This window comes from Gossypium hirsutum, chromosome D07, assembly GCF_007990345.1.
Source record: "Gossypium hirsutum isolate 1008001.06 chromosome D07, Gossypium_hirsutum_v2.1, whole genome shotgun sequence".
In the NCBI taxonomy this organism is placed as follows: Eukaryota; Viridiplantae; Streptophyta; class Magnoliopsida; order Malvales; family Malvaceae; genus Gossypium; species Gossypium hirsutum.
The window spans coordinates 12,482,746-12,501,994 of NC_053443.1; the positions used below are offsets into that span (position 1 = coordinate 12,482,746).

At 36.3% G+C, this 19,249-nt stretch overlaps 1 long non-coding RNA gene across 1 annotated transcript; it reads right to left on the minus strand.

Moving 5' to 3' along the window:
- Positions 1-416: 416 nt before the first annotated feature.
- Positions 417-1,340, minus strand: LOC107956622 (uncharacterized). Its single transcript, XR_001700175.2, has 2 exons — positions 946-1,340; positions 417-643 (listed from the first exon to the last, which is right to left on the minus strand). It is a non-coding gene; the product is annotated as an uncharacterized lncRNA (long non-coding RNA).
- Positions 1,341-19,249: the final 17,909 nt, after the last annotated feature.

Sequence of the window (19,249 nt, forward strand, 5' to 3'; positions counted from 1 at the left end):
TGTATGATTTTATTTTGTTAGCAATAATACTTTTAAGAAAAATTCATATCGATATTTTAATCAAAATAATTAACAGCATTAAATATTTGAATTAGTTAAAGAATTAAATTATGTGAAATTAGAGTATAAAAATTAAATTTAATATTTAAAAACGATAGAGGGACTAAATTCAAATTTTGACTTTTTTCCTTTTTGCTATGAATGAGATGGTTGGATTAGTTGTGAATGAGAGTGTATTATTAATATTTAACTTGAAAGAGTTGGATTTTGACTAAAAGTATTATGTAAAAAATATATTATTCAATATATCTCTATATATATAAGAATCAAATGGATTGAAATTGAAAATTTTAAATTTTAAAAATTATATTATTTTTTATCATATATAATTTTTTTATTAATGTTATATAAAAATATTAAAAAATATCATCGTAATTGTAATAAGGCCCAATCGGCCTGGGTTTAAACACAAAAAAGAAAATAGTATTAACCCAACAAATAAGTGGCCCAAAATAGCCCTGGCCCAAAGCAAAACAAAAAACAAAAAAGAACCCTAGCCGCATGTCTGCCCCGACGCCGCCAGCAAGCCTCCAACTGCCGCACGTCTCGGGGCTAGCTCTTCCGCGTTTGCTCACCATGATACCTGCAAAAAACGGACTCAAAGAGTCCGGATGTGAAAAACAAGCAAATAATTTTATTTTTGTTTCTTTTTTTCGGCCTATAAAAGGCCATTTTTAATATGTAAATGGGGGGATTTTTTGGTATTGAGAGAATACAGAGGGAAAATTTCAATAGAGAACAGAAAATTCGAGTTTTTTTAAAGGTGATTCTTTTAGTTTTTTTTTTCTTTTGCAGTGACTATCATCTTTATTTACATTTTTCTTTTATCTTTACTTTCATTTTATTTCACTTAAAGTAACCAAGAAAAGAAGGAAGGGATCTTACCTTCTTCGTTGAAGTTGCCGGATTGTTGTCAACTCCGTCGCGATCAGAGCGTTGGCGCAATCGAACGGCGGTGCAAGGATGCTAGGGATGAAACCCTAGCAGAGCAAAAGGGGGCACTAGTTTTATTTTTATTTTTATTTTTTTTTCTCTTCTTATCTGCTGCACACGATTTTGTTTAGGAAAAAATCTGTTTTAAACAACAGAGTAAAACGGCGCCGTTTAGGTAGCCATGACCCGCGCGGTGACCCGACCCGGAGGGGAGGATCCGCGCGTCCTGGCCTTGAGTGGGAAATTTGCGTGTTTAGTCCCTCCCTTCTGCAGCGCGTTTCAATTAACCCTTTTCACTTGTTTTAAATTTGGGGCCGCATATTTTAATTTTGTTTTAATTCGGTCCTGTGCTGCGCAGCGTTTTGGGAAGGTGGGAATAATTCCCCTTTCGATCCTCCTACTGTTGCACGCATCTTAATTTGGTCCTTATTTAATTCCCATCTTTGAATTTGGTTTCAAAACTTCATTTATTTCTAATTTAATCCTTAATTTGTTATTTTTCTTTTTATATTTTTTAATTATGTTATACTATGACTTTATTATTATTATTATTATTATTATTATTATTATTATTATTATTCCTACTATATATATACGCATGTTTTAAAATAATACATATACATACACTTTTTTTAAAAAAGCTTTTAATACATACATATATATTTGTATATACAAACATTTTTTTTTACTTTTATAAATATGAATATACGTATTTTTTTTATATTATCCTTCATAGATTTTTTTTTACAAACGTGGGTATATATGCATACCTACATATTTTAATACATTCATTTTCTATAGTATAAATATATATTTTTTTTGTCTCTTAAATTATTATAAACATTTTTATTATTTTTTATATGCTCCATTTTTTTATATACATATTGTACATATTTTTTTTATATTTTTACTTTATTCACGCAATTCTCATATACATATATACATGCATTTTTAGAAATTATTATAAGTTTTTATGTATTTTATTCCCTTTTTATATGTATACTTATATGTGTTTTATATATGCATTAGCATTTTATCATGTTTTTAAAGAAAATACATTTTGGTTTCGTCAAAGCATTAAAATCGCTTTTTTAAAATATTTTTTAAATATTTGGCAATCATGATTCTCGAGAAAGATCGTGTCCTAACTTACTGGATTGCGATTTTTTTCGATGAATTTAGTAAGCCAAGTATTTGTTTTGCAATAAATTTACAAATTTTTAATAAAAGCTTATTCTCGGGAATTCAAAATGTTGGGTCCTAACTTACTGGTCATGACATTTTCTTCTCGAAATAAGAATTTTCAAAAACAAAAGGCAATATTCGGGTATTTTGAAGATTTAAAAACATTGTGCCCTAACTTACTGGGTGTGGTGTTTTATTTCTTTGAAATAAGAATTGTCTTATTATTTTAATCCATTCATGAAATAAAAAGTTTCCTTTTAAAATCTTTTCAAATTTTCGACGCTAAGGCATTTGAAAAAATCAATTTGGTACCAATTTTGGGCGTTACGAGGGTGCTAATCCTTCCTCGTGTGTAACTGACTCCCGAACCTGTTTTCTCAAATTTCGCAGACCCAAAATTATTTTTAAGGTGGGCCGATCACACCTTAATAAAGGATCGGTGGCGACTCCAGTTTTGTTTTTTTTTAAAAAAGTCGATAACTAAAATTTTTGTTTTCAAAACAACGGTTTCGACAGCTTGGCGACTCCACTAGGGACCTTAGAGAGTCGAGCCATAAACTGATCATATTTGTTTTTGTGTTGAAAATCAAAAAGTTTTTAAAAATTCTCCCTTTGCACTCATTGATGTTTTATCATGGAACTTTGGCAACTTTGCATTTGCATTTTGCATTTTACCCTTAAGTGGGAGCGAGAAACTAGTCCTTCGTGAGGTTTTCACCTTCGTGCAGGATAGTGGACCGCTTCCGGGATACATCCGTACCTATGTCTTCGTGAGATTTTCATCTCCGTGCAGCCATAGGGAAATGTGTCCCCCTAAACTGAACTCGATCCATATGAGCCTATAATGGGTGAGGATCGAGGAATCTGCTGGTTCGGGTACCCTTACTCTAGAAACTAAACCTCATATAGTGAGCTTTAGGAACTTGCCCTAGGTAGAACTATACCGAACCCTAGTAGATTCCTAAATAAGTGTTCTTGTTATTTTATATTGGATTATATTTTTATATGTGATACTGACTTGGGTTTCTTTTGTTTTGATTGCATGACATCATAATTGCATGACATTTCATTATAAAGGCGTTGGTTCATATTCGGTTGCCATATAGAAAGTTTATCATGGGAAATGGGTTTCTTGATAGAGTGGAAGACAATGCGGCTGTCCGGACTTGGTCTGAGAAGATACAGCACAAAAAAGGTGATAGTTTGGCCGTGGGACACGTATCAGAGTTATGGGACTTCACTTGTGTTAGCGTAGCTCAGAACAACTTGCAGGAGTTTAAGGATATTTGGGATCAATGGGATAATGAGGTTAGGCAGCTATTCTATTCAAATTATGGGGATTTACCTTATTTACTTGACATGAAGGTAGACAAACGTCTGTTTCGAGCTCTTGCCTAGTTTTGGAATCCTGCCTACAGTTGGTTCACATTCGGAAAGGTTGACCTGGTGCCTACAATAGAGGAGTACACGGCTTTACTTCGGTGTTCGAAGGTTCAAGTGGATAGAATTTATTCGAAAGCGGTGAATGTACCAACCTTCTTGAGGAAGTTGATGAGTATAACAGGGATGAGTGAGCAGTGGGTTACAGCTCGGATTAAGCAAAAAGGGGATAGTAGGTGTATTCCTTGGAAAAGCTTGAAGGACCTCATTTTAGCACACCCAGATGCGAGGAAGAAAGTAGACGTCTTTGCTCTAAGTATATATGGTCTAATCTTATTTCCTAAGATTTTGGGACATGTTGACGAGGCGGTCACTGATTTATTCGATCGGCTTGACAAGGGAGTTACACCAGTCCCGGTAATTTTGGCAGAAACCTTTAGATCATTGAATGCATGTCGAAGAACGGGAGAGGGTAGATTTATTGGATGTGCGCAGTTACTACTTGCGTGGTTCCACAGCCACTTTTGAAAGGTTGATAAGGTTTCATATCAGGTCTTCTCTGAGAGTTATTCACCGTTGAAGGAGATAGTGGCTACGTCAAGGAGAGATGACATCTCGGAAGATAAATGGATGGTAATCTTTCAGAGTCTGCAAGAAGAAGATATTGAGTGGAGAGCTACGTGATTGCTTCCAAATGAGATCCTATATAGGTGCGGGGATTTCGACTAGGTTCCGTTGCTCGGGATTTGGGGAGCCGTTGGTTATGCCCCATTGCTAGTGTCAAGACAGTACAGGTCAAGACAGTTTGTGCCTGCAACTCAGGGATTAGTCGAGTGTGAATTCTCATATAAGGATGATTGCTACAAAAGGAAGGCTCGTGAGATGGCCAATGCGTGGAATCAGACTCGCCGAATGAAGAGATTAGCCGTGGGTCCAATGACAACTTCTGAATATAACGAATGGCGTGTTAGGAGGATTAATGACAACATTCCTGGGCCAAGTTCAGAAAATAGTCAGTCGATAGAGGAGTATTTGCGCGTCGTCCCTTCTAAGATGGAAATTATAAAGTAAGACCTCGAAAGAAGGAATGCAGAATTAGAGAAGAAAATAGAGCAAATGGAGGAAGAAAAGGTGAATTTAAAGTTGGACGTAGATGTTCAAAAGCAGGAAACCGAAGGCCTGAGAAAAGGGAAGCGCAAAGTCAAGGAAGATCTGAACAGCTTGAAGACGGATTATAAGAGACTACGTCTGTCAGTAAGAACTGCTGGGTTGGGAAAAACCTCAGAGCAGTGGCGTCAAGAGATTCAAGAAGAAAAAACCAAGGCTGGTAGATGGGAAGAAAGATTCCAAGAAGCCCAGATGCAAAATAGATCGCTTGAGAAGAGTTTGTTAGAAAATCAAGATGAAAGGGACAAACTAAGGGCTAGAGTGGCCGAACTTGAGAAGATTGTTCATCAATACCGAAATCATAATTCAGTGGTAGAACTGTAAGCAAGTTTAAGCAAGATTGAGCAAATGAAGAAGACTATAGAAGAATTAGAGATAGCATTGCAGAATAGTGAAGCTAGGATTGAGTATTTGGAGGCAAACAAAGACCATCAAAACGAACAGCTTCACTATCTCCAGAATCAGGTCAGAAGCAGGGATCGTGTTATGGGACAAGCCTTGGTTCAGATTCGAGAAGTACCTGATCATTTACAAACTTTGGCAGTACAAGCTGACACGTTGAGCGTAAAGTATGAATTGGAGTCAGACCGGGGACGGGAGTTAGCCTCGTTGCTTCAAAAAAATCAAGGTCTTAAGTATTAGGGCGAAGTCGTATTTGTAGTCTATTCTATGTAAAGAGATTTGTTTTCTAATAAAGTTTTCCAAGTGGAATTGCATCATAATTAACGCATTTCTTGCATTCATCTCATGCATCGCATCATATGCATTCAAAACCTTTAATTGATCCTAATTAATTAAAATTATTGCTCAGTTAACCTGGAAACCAACCAACCAATCCAACACCGATACGGTATCCGAGCAAAGACAAAAGATATGGATCAGAGATTAGAAAAGCTCGAACAGTACCAGAAGGAGATGCAAGATCGGCTTCAGCTACAAATGCAGGAGCGGTTAGACAAGATGAAGCAAGAAATGTCTGAGAATATGCGGGAATCGCAAGAGGATATAGTGGCAAAGTTAACCCAATTGATAACTAAGGGAGGTGAAAAAGGAAAGGGCCCTATGGCAAATGTCGATGAGGGAACTAATGATGAAATTTTTTACCCTCCAGATTTCACTCCTCCACATATGCGAGCCCAAGCTGAGTACCCGCGTAAATCTACTGTCACTATCATGCCTCAGCAGTTTCGGGCTAGTATTTCGAACCTCCAAACTGGGCCGGGTTCTAATCCCGAAAATAATCCTATTAACTCTGCCATTCCTGACTTTGATGAAGTGGTAGAGAAGGAAAGAGTGAAGGAGGAGTTCAGGAGAAGTTAGAGAAAGTTATCGAGGCATTGACGCAAAAGAGTTGAGTTTAGTGCCAGATCTAGTACTCCCTCATAAGTTTAAGATGCCTGAATTCGAGAAGTACAATGGGACGACTTGCCCAGAGGCTCATGTCACCATGTTCTGCAGGCGAATGGCTGGATACGTTAATAATGACCAGCTATTAATACATTGCTTCCAAGACAGCCTTGCAGGGGCAGCATCCAAGTGGTACAATCAGTTGAGTCGTGCCACGATTGGTTCATGGAGGGACTTGGCGCAAGCCTTCATGAAACAATATAGTTATGTGACAGACATGGCTCCTGATAGAATCACCCTTCAGAACATGGAGAAGAAGCCGAGCGAAAGCTTTAGGCAGTACGCGCAGAGATGGAGGAAGGTCGCAGTCCAAGTTCAGCCACCGCTCCTGGAAAAGGAAATGACCATGTTGTTCATTAACACCCTGAAGGCACTGTTCATAACACATATGTTAGGAAGTGCCACAAAAAACTTTCCTGACATAGTCATGAATGGCGAGATGATTGAGAACGCCATCAGGAGTGGGAAGATCGATACTGGAGAGAGTAACAGAAGATCAGCTTCGAAGAGGAAGGAAAATGAGGTGAACAACGCGAGCATGTACAACAAGGGTTACTCGAAGTCAGTAACAGTGAGTCAGCCAGGAAATGTGGCTGCCAATCAGCAAAGCTCGTCGAGACAAGAGGCCGGTACAAGGTAAAATACGGAGAGGCCCCAATTCACGCCAATTCCTATGTCGTACAGGGAATTATACCGAAACTTATTCGACACACATGTAGTTTCCCCTTTCTATCTGAAGCCCTTACAGCCCCCGTACCCCAAATGGTACGACACAAATGTACAGTACGACTATCATGCGGGAATCACGGGGCATTCCATAGAAAACTGTACTGCCTTCAAGAAGTTGGTTGAAAGGCTCATTGGTATGGGTGTCGTTAAATTTGATGAAGCCACCAAAGTAGAAAATCCATTACCAAACCATACTGACAGTGGAATAAATATGATGGGCGAGGACAGAAAAATTAAGGCAGACATTGCGGACGTGAAGACTTCTTTGAGATGGGTCTGGAAAGAGATGGTGAAAAGGGGGCTAATTGCTTCAGAAGAAAGCTGTGAGAAGAGGAAGAACTACTGTGAGTTCCACTGTGAAATGGGGCATGAAATCCAAGAGTGTACGGAGTTCAGAGCCGTGGTACAGGTATGATGGATAATAAGGGGATGGAATTTTGTGAAGGAATTCAGAAGGAGAGTCATGTATGTACATCGGAGTTGGTATTGGGAGTTCCAAAGGCTAAGCATCCTGTGGTCATCATCTCACGACCTAAGAATAGTGAGGCTGGAGCACGAGTAGCACCAAAGGTTATCATTCAAAAACCGACCATGTTTACTTACAAGGATAACATGAGGGTTCCTTGGAATTACAATTGTAATGTGACAATCCCGGGAAAGGAGGATGCAATTAATAAAGAGGACCATGATGAAGAAGGGCATGACGAACAGGTGAAGGCTCGAGTAGAGCCAATAAGAAAAGAAACTTCGGATGGAAAGAAGAAGAAGACGGTCGAACCTGAATTGTTGGTCAATGAACCAATCAAGGAGGAGGAAGCTAGAGAGTAATTAAAGTTCATAAAGCATAGCGAGTACAGCATTGTGGAACAGCTACACAAACAACCAGCTCGCATATCTGTGCTAGCTTTACTCCTGAACTCGGAGGGACATCGAAATGTACTACTGAATGTGCTAAATGAAACTTATGTGGCCGACGATATCTCTGTTAACAAGTTGGATCGACTGGTCGGTAATATAAGCGCTGATAACTTCATCTCTTTCAACGATGACGAAATACCACCTGGGGGTATGGGATCTACTAGAGCTTTACATATCACTGCAATGTGTAAATGGTGCATATTACTGGGGGTTCTGGTAGACAATGGATCGGTATTAAATGTATTGCCCCTATCCACGCTCAACAGGCTACCTGTGGATAGTTTGCATATGAAGTCGTGTCAGAACGTGGTTCGAGCATTCGATGGTATTGAGAGGAGGGTCATGGGAAGAATTGACATTCCCTTGTTAATTGGCCCAACTATTTATGAGGTGGACTTCTTAGTTATGGACATCAAGCTTTCTTACAGTTGCCTATTAGGAAGGCCATGGATTCATTCAGCAGGTGCGGTACCGTTATCGTTACATCAAAAACTGAAGCTGGTGCCAGAAGGCAGGGTTGTGATGATAGATGCTAAAGAAGATATCATTGCATCTGTGACCAATGGTGCGCCTTATCTAGAAACAAGCGATGATGCAATCGAATGCTCTTTCCGTTCTTTGGAGTTCGTAAACGCAACATTCATCCGCGAGGGAAACAAGATTCCGATGCCGAGAATATCCAGGACCACAGAGATGGGTCTGCAGTTGACTGTTGGAAAGGGAGCTTTGCCGAGAAGAGGATTAGGGAGATATCTTCAGGGCCGAGTTGAGGCTCCAGGGATGAAAGACAAGTAGGACCGTTTTGGTTTAGGATACAAGCCAGATGCTAGGCAGAAGAGGATAGAGCAGGAAAAGAAGCGAGTGAGGAGAAGGGCTCGCTTGACAGGTGATGAAGTCAAATGGGAACCCATGACCTTTCCTCACCTATCCAAGACTTTTGTATCGGGAGGACTCGTCTATCAAGGAATGCTAGGGGTCAGAAGTATTAACACGGAGCTAGGGAGTATTCATGCCGTGTATGAAGAAGCGACGCGAGGAAGAACTTTGCCAGATATTCGTCCTTACGAGTCGGAAAGGGAGCTAAACAACTGGACTGCAGAAGAAATACCTGTAGTTTTTAGGATTTCCTCAGAGTAATGTCCAGAACACCCTTATTGCTTTTTAGCCTAGAAGTGATAAGGATGCCTTTGTGAAATAGGGTCATGTCTAGAAAATCGTTATTTTAATAAAGTTCATGTTTGCAGTCATTTTTGGAGCAAATCTTTCTTTCCATAAGAGCAGTTATTTTAAGTTTCTCTTAAACTACACCCGCATTTCATTCATGACCATATTGCACCAAACAAATTCCTGAATCTATATTGTTTTTCATACTTATAACAGGTCCCACGATATCAATGATGCGAATGTCACTCTTACAAATTTAGAGTCTCATTTTGAACGAAACATGTGTTTAGAGGGATCGCATGATTTTGAAGACAACGAAGACTGTGGTTTGTCTCCTGACTTGTTGAAGATGGTAGAAAGGGCCGAGAAGCAAATCCTACCTCACAGGGAATCAATAGAAATTGTGAGCTTAGAAGAAGGTAAAGAGGTGAAGATTGGATCGGATATCTCTGCAAAGACAAGACAAGACCTCATCGAATTACTCCGAGAGTTCAAGGACGTGTTTGTATGGTCATACTAGGATATGCCGGGGTTGAGTACCGATATTGTAGTCCATCGTCTCCCTATAAGAGAAGATTGCAAGCCAGTGCAGCAAAAGCTCAGAAGGATAAGGCCTGATATCGTGTTGAAGATAAAGAAGGAGGTCCAAAAGCAGTTTGATGCCGGATTTCTGCAAGAAGTCAAGTATTCTGAGTGGGTGGCTAACATCGTACCAGTTCCAAAGAAAGATGGAAAAGTACGAATGTGTGTGGATTATCGGGATTTGAACAAGGTTAGTCCAAAGGATAACTTCCCATTGCCCCACATCGACACATTGGTAGACAATACTGCGGGCTTTTCATTGTTTTCCTTCATGGATGGTTTTTCTGGGTATAATCAGATAAAGATGCATCCCGAGGACATGAGAAAGACTACGTTCATTACGTTATGGGGGACGTTTGTTATAAGTGATGCCGTTTGGATTGAAGAATGCAGGAGCGACATACCAAAGAGCCATGGTAGCCTTGTTCCATGACATGATGCACAGGGAAATCGAGGTTTATGTTGATAACATGATCGTGAAATCTAGAACGGAGGGCGAACATGTGCGGGTCTTGAGAAAGTTATTCTTAAGATTGAGAAAGTTCCAGCTCAAGCTTAATCCAGCGAAGTGCACTTTTGGGTAATAGGATTGGGGCAGTCTTAGTGTCCCCGAATGGTGATCATTATCCTTTTACTTGCAAATTGGATTTTGATTGTACAAACAACATGGCAGAATACGAAGCATGCATCATGGGTATTCCTGCAGCTATAGAGCGGAAAATCAAAGTGCTAGAGGTCTATGGAGATTCAGCATTGGTGATATATCAGCTCAGGGGTGAATGGGAAACGAGAGATCCCAAATTAATCAGTTATTGAAAGTTGGTCCTCGAATTGATTAGGGAGTTTGAGGACATCACTTTTTGCTATCTCCCACGAGATGAGAACCAGATGGCTGATGCACTAGCTACTTTAGCCTCTATGATCAAGGTGAACAGACATGAGGATATGAAGCCTATCCAAATGAGTATCTATGAAGACCCGGTTTATTGTTACAATATTGAGGAAGGAGAAATCGATGATAGTCCTTGGTATTAAGATATACTACGATATATAAAAAATCATGAGTATCCTGGCCAGGCAACGGAGAATGAAAAGAGAACTCTGAGAAGACTAGCCATTGATTACGTCTTAGATGGGGAGATCTTATACAAGAGGGGAAAAGATCAAGTTCTGCTAAGATGTGTGGACGCTGTGGAAGCAAAGAAAATCTTGGAGGAAGTCCATGAGGGCATCTATGGAACGCATGCTAGTGGTTTCACAATGGCCAGACAGATTATGAGATTCGGGTACTACTAGTCTACCATGGAAGGGGATTGCATCAATTATTCCAAGAAGTGCCATAAATGTCAAATCTATGGTGATAAAATGCATGCACCTCATTCACATCTTCATGTCATTACTTCTCCATGGCCTTTCTCCATGTGAGGTATGGATGTTATCGGGCCAATATCGCCGAAGGCTTCAAATGGGCATCGTTTCATATTCGTGGTTATTGACTACTTCACCAAATGGGTAGAAGCTGCTTCGTATGCTAATGTTACAAAGTCATCAGTCAGTAATTTCTTGAAGAGAGAGATCATATGTCAGTATGGAATGCCTGAAAGAATCATATCCAACAATGCGCTGAATTTGAACAACAGCTCAATAGCAGAGGTCTGCAGTCAATTCAAGATCAGACATCACAATTCGTCGCTGTATCACCCGAAAATGAATGGTGCAGTAGAAGCGACCAATAAAAATATAAAGAAGATTGTAGGGAAGATGACTGAGACTTACAGGGACTGGCACGAGAAATTACCGTTTGCCCTCCTTACTTATCGAACGTCAACCAAGACCTCCACCGGGGCAACACCTTTCTCCTTAGTTTATGGCATGGAGGCAGTCTTGCCCATCGAAGTTGAAATCCCTTCTCTCCGGGTTTTGTCTGAGCTACAATTGGATGAAGCGGAACGGGTTCAATCTCGATACGATCAGTTGAACTTGATAGAGGGAAAGAGGCTAAAGGCTATTCAGCATGGTCAGATGTACCAGAAAAGAATGATGCGAGCCTACAACAAGAAAGTCCGACCCAGAGAATTTCACGAGGGCGACTTGGTGTTGAGAAAAATTCTTCCTCTACAAAAGGATTTTAGGAGGAAATGGATGCCGAATTGGGAGGGTCCTTATGTTGTAAAAAAGGCCTTTTCTAGAGGAGTCCTGATCCTGGCTGAAATGGATGGAAAAAACTTGCCTAATCCAGTAAATTCAGATTCGGTCAAGAGATACTTTACTTGAAGAGGGGAAGGAACCAAAGTGAAAACCCGCAAAGGGCGCTTTGATTCCAAAAAAAATGGAGAGACTAAGGTGAAAACCCGCAAAGGGCACCTTAAGACCAAAAGGGATTTGAGTTGAAAACCTGAAAAGGGCGGCTCAAATTTTGATTGTCACGTGGTAGTCTTGTTGTGCCTAAATCGGCAGAAAGGAATAGACGATATCTTGGGGCATCAACAAAATAATGTGAATCTTCTAAACACGTGTTGAATTCAGAAGGGTCTTCGAAAAGTTGTATAGAGAAATTCGAGCAGAGATATCTGGGGCACCTGATCATAGTATTTGTATTGAATTCGTTGTTTTGGAATATTTTATTCTTTTTCAGTATAAATGTTCTCAGACAATTCTTCTATCATTGACAATTCATTGCGGGCTATGCTCCCAAATTAACTTTGTTTTATTCATCGTTATGATATTTTCACAAGCATGTTGTATTAAGATGACAATTAATGGACTAGTAAAACTTTCACAAGGGAAGTTTTTCATATTACTCTAGAAATCTTTAAATAACTCAAGAACCTGAAATAGGACTATTGTTTAGACCTTCACCGGGTTAAAAGGTCAGATATATCTAGGAGCCAAGAGTCGAGATTTTAAATTTTTCAAGTTTTGACGAAGCGTTGTTGCCACGAAGGAAGCCTTAATGAGCAATAATGACTTTAAACATTCAATATTCATTTTTCATGACATAACATTCAAATGTCATTCATACACGCCTAGTTAGGAGCATTTGATTCATTCTGATCATAACATCTTAATTATTAGGCATAATTAGGCTCATAAAGTGAATCATACAGGTCATGTTTCACAGAGAGCAGATTGGTGAAATCATAGAGCCTTATCTCCCTGAGCAACAGTGGAGCAGGTTGAAAGATAACAGATCTTGTCTTCATGTACTAGCGTGAAGTAGATCATAGATACCAGATCTTGTCTCCCCGTACAGGTGGTGGAGTAGATCGAAGAAAGCAGATCTTGCCTTCCTATACTGGTGGCGAAACAGACCAAAGAAAACAGATATTGTCTTCATGTATTGGCGTGAAGTAGATCAGAGAAGCAGATCTTGTCTTCCCATACTGGTGGCGAAGCAGACCAAAGAAAGTAGATCTTGTCTTCATGTATTGGCGTGAAGTAAATCAGAGATACCAGATCTTGCCTTCCCATACTGGTGGCGAAGCAAATCAAAGAAAGCAGATCTTGTTTTCATGTACCGGCGTGAAACAGATCAAAGATAGTAGGTCCTGTCTTCCTATATCGGTAGCGAAATGGATCGAATATACATATTTTATCTTCCCATACTGGTGGCGAAGTAGGAAAAATGGATCTTGCCTTCCTATACTGACAGAGAAGCAGGTCAAAGATGGCAGATTTTACCTCCCTGAGGTTGCAGTAGAGTATATTGAAACGAGTAATTCTATTCCCCCGATCGGCAGTGGAATCGATCGAAAAGAGCAGATCTTGTCTTCATGTATTGACGTGAAGTAGATCGAAGAAAGCAGATCTTGTCTTCCCATACTGGTGGTGAAGTAGATCGAAGATACAAGTCTTATCTCCCTGAAGTTGCAGTGGAGCAGACAGAAATAACCGGTCCTATCTCCTTGGAGTTGCAATAGAGTGGACTAAAACCACAGATCTCATCTCTCTGAAGTTGCAGTAGAGCAGATCGCGTCAGATTTATCCTTAAGTTACAGCAGAGCAAATTGAAGATACAAGTCTTATCTCCCTGAAGTTGCAGTGAAGCAGACTGAAGTAACCAATCCAATCTCCTTGAAGTTGCAATGGAGCGGATTAAAACCGCAGGTCTTATCTCCTTGAAGTTGCAGTGGAGCAGACTAAAGATAGTAAATTTTGTTTTTTTGAGAAGCCACAAGGTACGAATCCTATCTCCCTGACGTTGCAGTGGAGTGGATCAAAGCACTGTTTCCCATACCTCTGAAGATGCAGTAGGAAGGAACAAGGCTACTAGAAGAGAAGCACTGAAGAAGTTAAGGCTCAGTATGGCCAGGCGCAATTGGGCCTTATAGTCTTTGCTCTGTTCTCGTTACACGACAATGAGCAAAGAGGGGCAGCTGTAATAAGGCCCAATCGGCCTGGGTTTAAACACAAAAAAGAAAATAGTATTAACCCAACAAATAAGTGGCCCAAAATAGCCCTGGCCCAAAGCAAAACAAAAAACAAAAAACAAAAAAGAACCCTAGCCGCATGTTTGCCCCGACGCCGCCAGCAAGCCTCCAACTGCCGCACGTCTCAGGGCCAGCTCTTCCGCGTTTGCTCACCACGATACCTGCAAAAAACAGACTCAAAGAGTCCGGATGTGAAAAAACAAGCAAATAATTTTATTTTTGTTTCTTTTTTTCAACCTATAAAAGGCCATTTTTAATATGTAAATGGGGGGATTTTTTGGTATTGAGAGAATACAAAGGGAAAAATTCAATAGAGAACAAAAAATTCGAGTTTTTTTAAAGGTGATTCTTTTAGTTTTTTTTTCTTTTGCAATGACTATCATCTTTATTTACATTTTTCTTTTATCTTTACTTTCATTTTATTTCACTTAAAGTAACCAAGAAAAGAAGGAAGGGATCTTACCTTCTTCGTTGAAGTTGTCGGATTGTTGTCAACTCCATCGCGATCGGAGCGTTGGCGCAATCGAACGGCGGTGCAAGGATGCTAGGGATGAAACCCTAGCAGAGCAAAAGGGCACTAGTTTTATTTTTATTTTTATTTTTTTCTCTTCTTATCTGCTGCAAACGATTTTGTTTAGGAAAAAATCTGTTTTAAACAACAGAGTAAAACGGCACCGTTTAGGTAGCCATGACCCGCGCGGTGACCCGACCCGGAGGGGAGGATCCACGCGTCCTGGCCTTGAGTGGGAAATTTGCGCGTTTAGTCCCTCCCTTCTGCAGCGCGTTTAGTCCCTCCCTTCTGCAGCGCGTTTCGATTAACCCTTTTCACTTGTTTTAAATTTGGGGCCCCATATTTTAATTTTGTTTTAATTCGGTCCTGTGCTGCGCAGCGTTTTGGGAAGGTGGGAATAATTCCCCTTTCGATCCTCCTACTGTTGCGCGCATCTTAATTTGGTCCTTATTTAATTCCCATCTTTGAATTTGGTTTCAAAACTTCGTTTATTTCTAATTTAATCCTTAATTTGTTATTTTTCTTTTTATATTTTTTAATTATGTTATACTATGACTTTATTATTATTATTATTATTCCTACTATATATATACGCATGTTTTAAAATAATACATATATATACACTTTTTTTTTAAAAGCTTTTAATACATACATATATATTTGTATATACAAACATTTTTTTTACTTTTATAAATATGAATATACGTATTTTTTTATATTATCCTTCATAGATTTTTTTTACAAACGTGGGTATATATGCATGCCTACATATTTTAATACATTCATTTTCTATAGTATAAATATATATTTTTTTTGTCTCTTAAATTATTATAAACATTTTTATTATTTTTTATATGCTCCATTTTTTATATACATATTGTACATATTTTTTTTATATTTTTACTTTATTCACGCAATTCTCATATACATATATACATGCATTTTTAGAAATTATTATAAGTTTTTATGTATTTTATTCCCTTTTTATATGTATACTTATATGTGTTTTATATATGCATTAGCATTTTATCATGTTTTTAAAGAAAATACATTTTGGTTTCGTCAAAGCATTAAAATCGCTTTTTTAAAAATATTTTTTAAATATTTGGCAATCATGATTCTCGAGAAAGATCGTGTCCTAACTTACTGGATTGCGGTTTTTTCGATGAATTTAGAAAGCCAAGTATTTGTTTTGTAATAAATTTGCAAATTTTTAATAAAAGCTTATTCTCGGGAATTCAAAATGTTGGGTCCTAACTTACTGGTCATGACATTTTCTTCTCGAAATAAGAATTTTCAAAAACAAAAGGCAATATTCGGGTATTTTGAAGATTTAAAAACATTGTGCCCTAACTTACTGGGTGTGGTGTTTTATTTCTTTGAAATAAGAATTGTCTTATTATTTTAATCCATCCATGAAATAAAAAGTTTCCTTTTAAAATCTTTTCAAATTTTCGACGCTAAGGCATTTGAAAAAATCAATTTGGTACCAATTTTGGGTGTTACGAGGGTGCTAATCCTTCCTCGTGTGTAACTGACTCCCGAACCTGTTTTCTCAAATTTCGCAGACCCAAAATTATTTTTAAGGTGGGCCGATCACACCTTAATAAAGGATCGGTGGCGACTCCAGTTTTGTTTTTTTTAAAAAAAGTTAATAACTAAAATTTTTGTTTTCAAAAAAACGGTTTCGACAGTAATAATATAATTTATTTCATAAAATGAATAGTTTTTTAATTTGTTGATAACTAAATTGCTATCCGATGAATTTGTAATATCAATTCAAATAATAATTTCAATAATAGTATAAATATAGATATAATAATATTTTTATTAACATTTGATGGCAAAAATGCATGTATACTATATTAATTAAAGATGATAGTCAAATTTGAGAAACCACATATTTTTTAAAATTAAGAACAAATTGAATTTAGAAAAAAAGAAAAAGAAAAAGTGGTCTAGTGGAAAATACACATATTGAGACTTTAATTAGATACTAATTTGTTTAAAAAAGAAGAAGAAGAAGAAATCAAACATAATAATAGTGTAGTCCAATTGTGTAGAAGCTGTTTTAGATTTGCATTCACACTTGGCACCGACATTTCCTATGGGCTACGCTATGCGACCGTAGTTAATTTTAAAATGGTGAAAACACGTATGCAGTCCCTCTTAATTTTGATATTGAATAAATCAGTTCATTTCAAAAAAATTTAGAACAATTTAATTTCTTTAAATTTTGAATGTAAACAATTAATAATTATAATTTATATTTTTCATTAATTTTATATAATTTTAATTATTACATTTTTTCATTAATTGTATATAATTTTAATTGATATAATAACGAATTAAGGTCTTAATATTTATATATCCTACCAATTCAATCTTAATTTTAAAATATATATCAGGTAGAAATGCATAAACCTTAAAAGATCTAAGCAAATAAGAAACAATATATATATATAAATTTAGCTCCAAATATATAAATAGATAGAATGTATAAGCTTTGAGGGTTTAATTTATTTTTATACCAATCAAAATTGCGTAAAATTAACAAAAAAAATATTAATGTTGTAATTAATTGTCTTTATATGCTTACTTTTGAAATTGATAGGTATTAAATTACTCCGATTTTTTTGAGAGGGGCCAATTTACCCAATGTTAAAATTAAGAGGGACTAAAGAGGTCTTTTTCCCATTTTAAAATATCGATTGATAATTTTAGAAGTGTTCAATATACTATTTAATATCTAAATTTACTTTAGTTTTCAATTCGGTACTTGAGGTTTTTGTCTCAATTTGGTATTTGAATTTGGTTTTAATATTCAAGTTGGTAAATATATTGAATGGCATCATGTGGCCCAATAAATATTTGACACATGCGCTCTAGTAAAAAAAATAGATACTTAGGCTCCGTTTGTTTACTGAAAATGGTTTCCGAAAAATAATTTTTGAAAAATGACTTACTTTTCTGGAAAAGCTAATATTTTCTGGTGTTTGGATGAATCTGTGTAAAATATTTTCTGTTATTTGATAGATTTCTTGAAAATATTTCATAAAAGTTGTTTTTAATGAAACAAACATACATTTGAGATTTTATTATCTTGTCATTGTTTAGTTGATTTTATTTCATAAAACTTATTTATATTTTAATTAATCATGTTTTAGTTTTAATTAATCTTAATTTACTTAATTAAGCTTAATTATTAATTTCGTACATTAGGGAATATAAATTTATATTATGTTTAATTAAGTTGAAAGTGGTAAATATTTATTTTGAATATTATTTGGATGATCAAGTTGAAAAATGATTTAATTTGATAAAATTTGAAGTAAGGACCAAATTGTAAAATTTGTAAATTTTCGAATTCTATGTGTTTGAGTAGTGAAATTTGAAACGTTGATGTAGTAACTAAATTATATGATTATGAAATATGAAATTTTGGAAAGTTTAGCATAAAATAGTAAAGTTTTAAACTATAGGGGTTAAATTGTAAAGATTTCAAAACTTGAGTTTTAGGACTAATTTACATTATTTGAGAATTTACAATTCTGAAAAATAGAATATGAAAGTTTAACTATTCAAAAATCAATGACTAATTTTTGGAAATTTTGACCCTTTTAGTTGTAATGATTAAATTATAAAATCTGGAAATTTTAGAAAATGGACTATTTTGCAAAATTGTACAAAACGAGGTTTAGGAATGAACTGTGGAATAAGAAGATCTGTTTTTTAGGAATTAAATTGTAGAATAGTAAAAATTAGGTTGTTAGGGACTAGATCGTAAAAATATAAAATTAGAATATAATGGACTATTTTCTTCGACAGTGAAGAGAGCTTTCCTTTTGTTGCTCTGAAAGCTTCCCCTTTTTATTTCTTTGACGGTGAAGACAATGAACAAAGCCTTAAAAATTGATTGAATGAACAATTCAGAACCAGTTAAATTGGACTAAAATCGATTGAACTAATTGTCTCTATTGTTTTAAAGTTTTTATGACTTTTAAATAATTAATTTAATTAGAACCAGACCGATCAATTGAATCAAAACCAATAATTTAAATGATTCAACGACTACTGTTACAGAAAACTTGATTTCTTTTATAAAATGAGATTCTCTTTATTACTCTTTTACCAAATAAGAAATGATTGACCATTTTTAATTATTAAATATAAACTTTTTTTTCGAAATTATTAAATATAAATTTTTTATTTAATCGTATATTAACAAATGTAAACATTTTTTTGGAAAGCAACAAATATAAACATATTAAACTACAAAAACATTTACATTATTATTTAATAATATAAAAGTTATTTATTCAAAAAATTATAATTACAAAAGTAACCTCATAAAAATAATATAAATAAATATTAAATGAAAAAATATCACCCTAAATTTTAATATAAAATCATAAACTACATAAATTCCTGATATTTTTTCCCTCATATATTAAACAACTTCAAAACACTAAGGGTGAGTTTGGATGGGCAGTGCGTTTACCTATGATTAGTGTAAAAACAACGGTGGCGGTGAGATTAAATACTGTAGCGTGAGACAAAAAGTAAGCTAAACGCACCACACCCACTCGCCCATCCAAACTCACCCTAAACTTAACTTGAATATTTTTACTTGAGTAATGAGATTTTGAGTAATCTGTTTCACTTTCATATTTGATTTTCTATTTTTGTTCTTGTTGCTTGTAACTTTCTCTCTTAGTGGTTACTTAGTTGAGGAGTAAATTTTTTCTTATCGCTGCTTACTCCACTGCTATTTGAAGTTCTA